The following is an 8,851-nucleotide window of genomic DNA, read 5'->3' as shown; positions in this document are numbered from 1 at the left end:
GAAAATACAAGTAGAATTAGACGCCACTTGTTTCTTGCATCTCTGGAATCGTGCTAAGGAGAATCCAAGCCATAACCAGGGTGGTATTTTTAAACCTCATCTTCATTTTCTCATCCACACCTTTACCATCCTGGCTGTGTCCCAGAGCATGGCTAGCTCATCCCTTCACTCATTTTGTTTTAAAGGCAGATAAAGTTTTGTTTCATGGAAGGACTAACCTATGTTACTGCCAAGGCCTCTATGTAAAGACAGGAGAGGGAGAACTTTGATTCTCGGTCTCTTCCTTCTTGGACAGAGTCTTGATGATTTCCCCCTTCTTGGCTGGGAGGGGTCTTCATAGCGCCTGTGTACTTCCTTGATGTTAGAACTGTGGGCCTCAGCTGGTCATTGGGGAGCTTTTTGCGAGCCTTGTCTGCCTTCAGCTTGTGGATGTGTTCCATGAGAATCTGCTTGTTTTTGAAAACGTTCTCCTTCATTTTCATGTACAGGCTGTGATCCACAGTGTGTCCTGTGAAGCCGGCACCGAATTCTCATCCTCCCATCCAGGCTGCCTCGTCAGGCATGTGGGCACTGGCAGCACTCCTTCACTTACCCATGCCAACCTGCCTGCCCTTTGGCAGGCCCAGGTGTTTTGCCAGCATCCAGCCTGGACAGTCACAGGCTTCTGGATGATCGGCCTGTTTTGATCAGTTTCTGGAGCTGCTAACAGGAGTTGGCATTGCCTATTTCATTGGTCTCATTGGGTTCCAGCCAGACCTTCTTTTGCCACAGTGAAGGGCACTGAAGGCGAGCCTCTTGTGAAGCCAGAGCATGCTCGTGGCCGGGGCTGCAGTGGTGAAAGAAAAGCTTGTAACATGGCTCTGGAATCTGCCCCCAAACTCATCCTTTAACTTGGGGGGAGGAAGGGGCACTATCTTTGTTCTTCTTTCCATCACTCTTTCCTTGACTACCCTTTGCCCCAATCGCTTTCCACACATCCTCCTAGTTCTTTTTCACAAAAGTACCTGAACAAGCCCTGGCCAGTGTAACTCAGTGATTAGAGTGTCGGCCCACACATTGAAGGGTCACGGGTTCCATTCCTGGTCAAGGGCACGTACCTGGGTTGCAGGTTCAATCCTGGGCTCCAGTTGGGGTGCGTGTGGGAAACAACAAATAGATGTGTCTCTCTCACAGCTCTCTCATTCTCTTTCTCCCTCCCTCCCTTCCTCCCTCCCTCCTTCCTTCTCTCTCTTCTTTCCTTCCACTCTCTCTAAATATCAATGGAAATAATATCCTTGGGTGAGGATTAACAAGCAAACAAAAAGAATACGTGAACAAGAAACTAGACCTCTACTTTTGGGTGGGAGAGAGGGAGAAGCTAAGGGCACAAGTGAAAGCCTCCTGAACACGTGGGAGTGGGAGGTGGGCAGTGGACATTGATTGGGGGGCTGACTTTACCTCCTGGTCCCATGGAGGATTAAGAAAGTGATTGATGAAGAAATAACAGTACGTATTAAAAGTAAGGCTCAGGATTTATTTTGTGTCTTTGATAAGCATGATTTCTTCTTTGCTCTGTGACACACTGTGCAGTTAACGTGACAAGGATGTGGTCGGCAGTGATACCCGACTGGATTGTCATCTTCTTGAGGGTAGGATCTGTTCCTCCTCATTTCTCTATCTATAAGGCCAAGTACAGTGTTGGCAGATAGCATTTGAAAGAATAAGGGAAGAAAGATAGAAACTCAGAGACGGGCCTGCTGAATTTGAATTTTCATTCTAACAACTGACCTTTCCATTCCATGAAGTGAGCTATTTAGCAATTCGCTAGCATATGGATTATCTCTGTCTATGGCATCTATTCTTCCTCCATCTGTTGAGGAATTTCATCCCCTTTCAAAGTCACAGAGGCCTTTGGTATATTCTACACATCGTACAAATGGGACTTTATTTTTTTTAAAGGATGTAACAATATCACCTAGATTTGGCAAACATAATAAAAAACTTAATTTGGAGATTGCTTCCTATTTTTTTATTTTCCCTTTGGACAAATACATTTAATAGACAATATCAATCTGGTTTCCTAATGCACATAAAACCTAGCGGTATTCAATTTCTGGCTTGTTTGCTTTTATTCTTAAAGAATCTGAAGGGAGTTGACATTTTGTTTCATTCATTCACAGTCTCTTTTTTCATATCTAATGAACACACTCCACAACAATGGTCCTCAGATCTCCACCATCTGCAGGGGACGGCACACAGGTCATAGGCTAAGAACAACACCACATCAGTATTGAATAAAAAAGTGGAACTTCAAAGGCAGCACTGGCCATGAGGTCTATGCTTTCAAGACCTTGGAGCTCGCTCCTCCTGTTTATTTTTTTTGTTTGATTGGATGATAATGTAGTATGTCATTCCATGGTCCATGACCTGTGGACAGTTCCCTATGGAGGAGCCAGAGTGGGGAGTATTTTTGTGAGCATATTTGTCCTAGTCAGGAAATAGTAAAAACAAGAAGGGTGGGCACAAAAGATGTCTGAGGAGAGGAAACAAAATCCTTTATTATTGAGGGAGATGATCTTGGGGGCTCAGCCAAGAGTCTTTTTATCTGGATGGTGATAATGATAATGATTCTCTCTATAAATAACGTAGGCGAGGAGCAGATTTTTATTAGTGTGCTTCTCTCTCCCTCGTCAATTGCCCTCTATTTTCCCTTACTGCTGTGGCAGACACGTCAGACTCATCTTTACACTGTGTTGATTAGAGAACATCTTTACCTCTGAATCACCCAGGCATCAACTTTTTAAAGTGTTGAACTGGTGCATTAAGTCTTAATGGAAAATTTTCCTCCCAATATAGGACGTCTCTGGGCTATGAATAATTAATGACAATTTATAGCTCAAGGGATGTGGCAGAGGAATCAATATAGTAAATTAACATCCACCTCCCGGCCACCCAACACCAATATCTTTTTTAGGTATAATTAAGTCTCAAGAAGTCCTATATCTTTTTTTTAAACAAAATCTTACATATAATTAACATTAGCTTTGTTTTTATTGTATTCACATTTTATTAAATATTAGTCTTAAAAGCTAGGAGGTACCCAGGAGTGGTCCATGCTCTGATGGACCTATAAATTAAATGATTAGGAAGATACAGTTCTTACTACCACGGCTGAGACTCTGGCAAGGCAGAGAGAATAAAATGAAAAGATGCCAGGATACATGTATTCGGAAACAATCCTCCTCTTGCCTTCCCTTCACTCAGTTCCTAAGAAGGAGTGAAGAAAAGCTTCTTGAAGCATATGTCTGCATGTCAAAAGCAAGCCCAAACTGTTGGTGATGGTGGTGACAATACCGTGGTACCAAATGCCATTGTTAGGAGAGTCTCATCTTTATATCTCAAAATTTTAAGTCCTTCCTGACCAGGGCTCTGGCCTGTTTTGCAGTATATTGGCTAGGAATGGGGATGACCTTGACAATCCCTGTTCTGACATCCCGAAATTTCCTGTTTGCCCTGGTCTCTCCACATCAGCCCAAGCATTGCCAGCTCTGGCCTGTCTCTTCTTTTCGAGTAATCTCATCCATCATGGGAACTGTCAATTGGGTGCCTTTGAGTCCTGGGGCTTGCAGAAGATGTTCTGAGGACAATGTCCATCTGTCACATGTTATTAGCAGTTTTCCTAAACCCTAGAGTTAGGGAGGAGCAATCCTAGCCGAGGGGAAAGTGCAGAGAATCAGAAAAGGCTCTAAGATTTCTGACAAGTCTGGTTCCTTTGCTGGAGCTTGCACCAACTTTTCATTGTCCTCCATTCTGTTGTTCCCTGGACCGAAGCAGAAGTGAATAATACAGGGTTCCTGCCCTTAAAGAATTTCTTTTTAGTGTGTAAAGATAGACTTGGGAACAAAGTACTATGCTCCATGGTTATAAGACGTCCAGGGGTCCATGGGCTGGGGGAGAGTGGGCCCCAAGGAGTGTGTTGGGAAAGGCTTTCTCAGGGAGGTGCTTGGTTGTGTGTCTTGCAAAATGAGTCTAAGACCTGGTGGGTGACACAGTGAGTGGCCTGGGGCATTCCTGGCCAAGAGCCGGAGCAGGCGGGCAGGCCCAGGGGAATGGAACTGGAGCTCAGTCCCCGGTCTTGGCAGAGCTTAATTACTTGTTTCCTCCTTGAGCCTGAAGTTGGGACTTGGAGTTGGAAAAAACTCTCATGTCAGAGGCAGCTTTCTTTGCAGGCCTCAAAGTAATTGAAGTCCCCTAAACCTTCACATCTCTCTGGGAGGTCGTTACTCCTGTGGTTCAAAAGATCCCTTTCAGGGAAGGAGCTTTTGATGACACCATCCCGCCTTGAGTTCAGACACTGTTAGGAGCCTGCTTTCCTCTGTCAGCTGTGCTTGAACATTCTCTCTGGTAACTGCTTCTGCCAGCGCTCCTTACGGCAAGTGTACCTGGGATTATTACTGTTGCACTTCTGCTTTCAGGGACATTGATAAATGACCAAATTAAACCTTCCATTGCAAACACCTTTTAAAACCCTAACGTGGTTTCCGAGAGTGTAATCCCTAATAGACCCCGTTCTATGGGTAAGGTCTTCTGCTGGAGTCGACACTTGCCAGGTTTTTCTGGTGCCCAGAGAGCTGTGTTGGAGAGTACACATCTGCATAATAGTAGGGTGTCCTCCCTCTTTCTTTAGAGCACCCACTCCTTATTCCTGGGAGTTTCCCCAAGGGGGCCCCACATGTTCTCATACAACATACAGCTGCCAGCCAACTTCAGTGCTGTGGGTGGCTAATCCCCTCTCACCCCCTCCTCCGTTCCCTGGGAGCATTGGTTCTCGAAGCACACCGACTGCACCAAATTCTCGCTCCAACACATACCAGCTGTGTGGCCTAAGCAAGTTACTTAACCTTGTGCTTTCACAATATATTCATTTGGAAGGTGCAATGAAATAATATTTATAAGATACCTAGCCAAGACCTAATATACAACAGAGCTTAATAAATGGTAGCTATTCTTTTTATTACTGTTAGCACAATTGTTGTGACAACCCATGTCCACTGCCTGCAAAGTGACTTGGTGAAGTCCCTTTCTCACTGGGTAGAGCCTCTGAAAACTCCCCGTGTTCCATGCTCAGGGTCCCCCAGTTATTGTTTTCATGGTTGACAGTGCCCTGGAGCGGAAGAAGCCCGACTTCTACTTGGAATTCCAGAGAGTCCCTCTCCCATAGCTTCTGGCCTTCATTCCTGTAACAAAAGGTGCTTAACCCCAGTTCATAAACGTTTACCTTTCCTTTTCCTTTTCAGCTTTCCTGGTCCTTTTCTACACCAAAATCTCTTCTTTCCTCCTTCTCTTAGGAAACCAGAGTTCCCATGCATGAGAGAGAGAGAGGGAGGGAGGGAGAGAGAGAGAGAGAGAGAGAGAGAGAGAGAGAGAGAGAGAGAGGAAAGAGAATGGGATTAGGATGTGGGGGGATGTAGAGGGAGAGGAGTGCTTTAGGAGTGCTTTATACTGGCATCTGCCAGCCAAAAATGTCGTAATGCTGATTGTTCTATTAATAGAATATCCAGGTGGCACCACTGGATTTTTTCCCCTCTTTAAAGCAGATTCTTAGATGAGAGATTTTTAACTTTTTGGAATTGAGATGACCAGTTCTTTTGAATAATACTGTGTGCTTTCAGTGTGAATTTGTTTTGAGACTGATTTGAGAATTCCTCTCCATCCAGTTGTGAGTTGAATTTTGGGCAGTTGCATGTTGGCATCCTCAGAGGTGAAGTCTGCAGGTAACTTTGAGAACAAGAATATGGAGTCGTGCCTCTGACGTGGCACTGTGTCGTGACTCTTCAGTCTGAGAGGGTGACAGTGACCTAGGGGATGGGCTGGAAGGCCATGGGAGGAGGGTGGGTAGGTGGTTTGTTCAGCATATGCTGGACTGTTCGATCCACGCCTTCCCTATTGAATCTTGAAAGAGACAGTGCGAATTTAAACAAGTAAATGCCTTACCCAATAGTTGTCATGATGCCTGCTTTTATTATTTGATTTAAGTTTGTAGGCTTGCATTTTTAAAAGTTTATTCCCCCAGTGGAACAAAACAATTCAGTTATGTTTCCAAGGCAGGTCAGAACTTAGGACCCAGCAATCTTAGATCCATATAGAGACAAAAATCAAACCTGTTTTATATTCTTATAAAAATGATTCAGAAGATAAGTCTTTGACATTTAAGTATATAAATGGTACAACCATTTTGGAAAAGAGTTTGGTTGTTTCTTAAAAAGTTAAGCCTACATTTATCATATGATTTAGCCATTTTAGTCATAGATATTTACTCAAGAGAAAGGAAAGTCAAGGTCTATACATAGATCTATATGTGAATGTTCACTGCTGCTTTATTTGTAATAGCTGGCTCTCTATCCCTCTCCCTTCCTCTCTGTAAAAAATCAATAAAATATATTTTTTTTAAAAAAATGGAATACTACTCAGCAATGAAAAGGAATGAGCTATTGACCCCCAAAACACTATAGATTAATTTCAAAATAATTTCACTGAGTCAATGATGCCAGACACCTCCCAACCATCAAAGAATACTGTGATTCCATTATATAAATTCCAGAAACATGTAAATTAATCTATAGTGACAGAAAGCAGATCAGTGGTTGCCTGAGGATGATAGGGGGTAGGGCAGGGAGGAGTGAGAGGGAGCAATTACAAAGGGACAGGAGAAAACTTTTGGGGTTGATGGATATGCTCATTATCTTAATTGTGGTAATGGCTCTGCGGGTGTATGCATATGTCAAAACTCATCAAATTGTAGACTTTCAATATGCAGTTTATTATGTGCCAGTTATGCCTCAATAAAGCTAGAAGAATAATTCTAAAGGCAAATAATTAAACTTTTAATATCTTTACATTTCAGAGATATCTATCATCACATGTTAATTCTGCTGGTTCCTTTAGTTTTCATTCGGGGATCCTAAAACCTTAACTTCTATTCACATGACCCATGCTAGTCACACTAACTATCACCTTCACTATAATAATAATGACAGCAGAAAACTTTCTGTTGAACAGGGCTATACCAGTGCCTTGCCTGTATTATCTCATTTAATGCCTGGAAAACCTTCCTAGTGTAGGTACTATTAACTCCATTTTACATAAGAAGAAATCAAGGCAGAGGGGTTAGGTAATTAGTCCAACACAAATGTGAAGAGTCCTAATTCAAACCCACAAACAGTCCTATCTAGGGCTCCTACTTTGTCACTAATAGGATATAACTACAAATTTATTTGACAGCAGCAAAGAATTATTACAGAAACAAGGGCATGATGCTGTAACTGGTAGCTGTTTCCTAGGCCCTTTGTTTGGCTTCCTGGCCTTCTATGACACTCGTTTTTTGTTTTAGCTTTTAATTCCTGAGAGCAGTCTTCCTGCCTGTTTCCTTGATTTCTATTGCCTTGTTCATCTTCGTAGAATCTGCGTTTGTTGCCTTTATGTTCTTAAATGCCTGCCCCATGGAGAGAGCTTTGACTTTGCTTCTTTTTCTTCTAATTTTTTATTTTAAAATTACAATTGACATTCAATATTATATTGGTTTCAGGTATACAGCATAGTGGTTTGACATTTATATAACTTACAAAGTGATTTCCCCTGTCCCGCAATAAGTCTAGTACTTACCTGGCACCGTACATAGTTATTACAATATTATTGACTATATTGCCAGTGCTGTTGTGGGTCTGGGACCCATAGTTCCTCACGGAAGGTCTCTGCAGCCTAGATATCCCTCCTGATTAAAAACACACCACATGTGGGTGTCAGACCAGCCTGTTCCGCGCCTACACCCCTCCTACCAGTCTCAATGTGCTTTCTTTTTTACTTCTGTAGTTTCAGGACTTCCATTCAACCAGTGTTCAGGCAATCCTGAATGATGGTTCTTCTGTATTTTAGTTGTAATTTTGATGTGGTTGTGGGAGGCGGGGAGTACTGGTGTTTACCTACGCTGCTATCTTTCTGTATGAGTTCTTTTTTTAAAAAAATATATTTTATTGATTTTTTTACAGAGAGGAAGGGAGAAGGAGAGGGATAGAGTTAGAAACATCGATGAGAGAGAAACATCGATTCAGCTGCTTCCTGCACACTCCCTACTGGGGATGTGCCCGCAACCAAGGTACATGCCCTTGACCGGAATCGAACCTGGGACCCTTCAGTTCGCAGGCCGACGCTCTATCCACTGAGCCAAACCGGTCAGGGCTGAGTTCTTTATAAATGTTGGATATTAATCTCTTATGGGGTTTATTGTTGGCAAATATGTTCTGCCATTTGGTAGGTTGTCTTTTTGTCTTGTTGATGGTTTCCTTTGCTGTGCAAAAAATGTCTGCTTTGAGTAGATACACCGGCTAGATTTTCCAGGTAGAACAAAACTGTGCATAATGAAGGGATGAATCCTGTTCAGATCAGGATATGTGTCAAAGTCTCTGCAAGGAATACCGAGCAAAAGGACAAGGCAGGCAGACAAAATAAGAGGAATCAGGCCAGGAGATTGGCAGGGACTCAGGCAGAATCCCGTATAAGTGGGAGCAGAGTAGAAACACGAAGATTTGTTGGAAAGTCCACAGCGTACAAGGGCATCCGTGGGCCCTGCTGAGTGCTGGGCAGGTAGAACTGGCAGGAAGAGAGAGCAGAGTTGACAGAGAGGCCTCGGAGGAGCCCCCGAAGCATGTCCTCAAGAGGCAAACTGTCCACCAGTGCGTGCAGGAGCTGATGGCCCCGGGCCTGGGGCCAGCATTGCCGGGATTGACAAGGATTGCCAGAAGGCCCTGGAAAAGATGGCTTCGCAGTCTTTTCACACTTCTGCCAGTCTCCCAGATTATTTTGGACTCTCTCTTTT

The 8,851-nt window shown here is 43.4% G+C and overlaps 1 pseudogene; it reads right to left on the bottom strand.

Annotated features, from left to right (window-relative positions):
• Positions 1–238: 238 nt before the first annotated feature.
• Positions 239–812, bottom strand: LOC111826439 (annotated as a pseudogene).
• Between the last annotated feature and the right edge of the window lie 8,039 nt (positions 813–8,851).

This window comes from Myotis lucifugus, unplaced genomic scaffold (assembly GCF_000147115.1).
Source record: "Myotis lucifugus unplaced genomic scaffold, Myoluc2.0 scaffold_78, whole genome shotgun sequence".
In the NCBI taxonomy this organism is placed as follows: domain Eukaryota; kingdom Metazoa; phylum Chordata; class Mammalia; order Chiroptera; family Vespertilionidae; genus Myotis; species Myotis lucifugus.
Note: the sequence above shows the minus strand (reverse complement) of the source record. Positions and strands in the feature narration are given on the sequence as shown.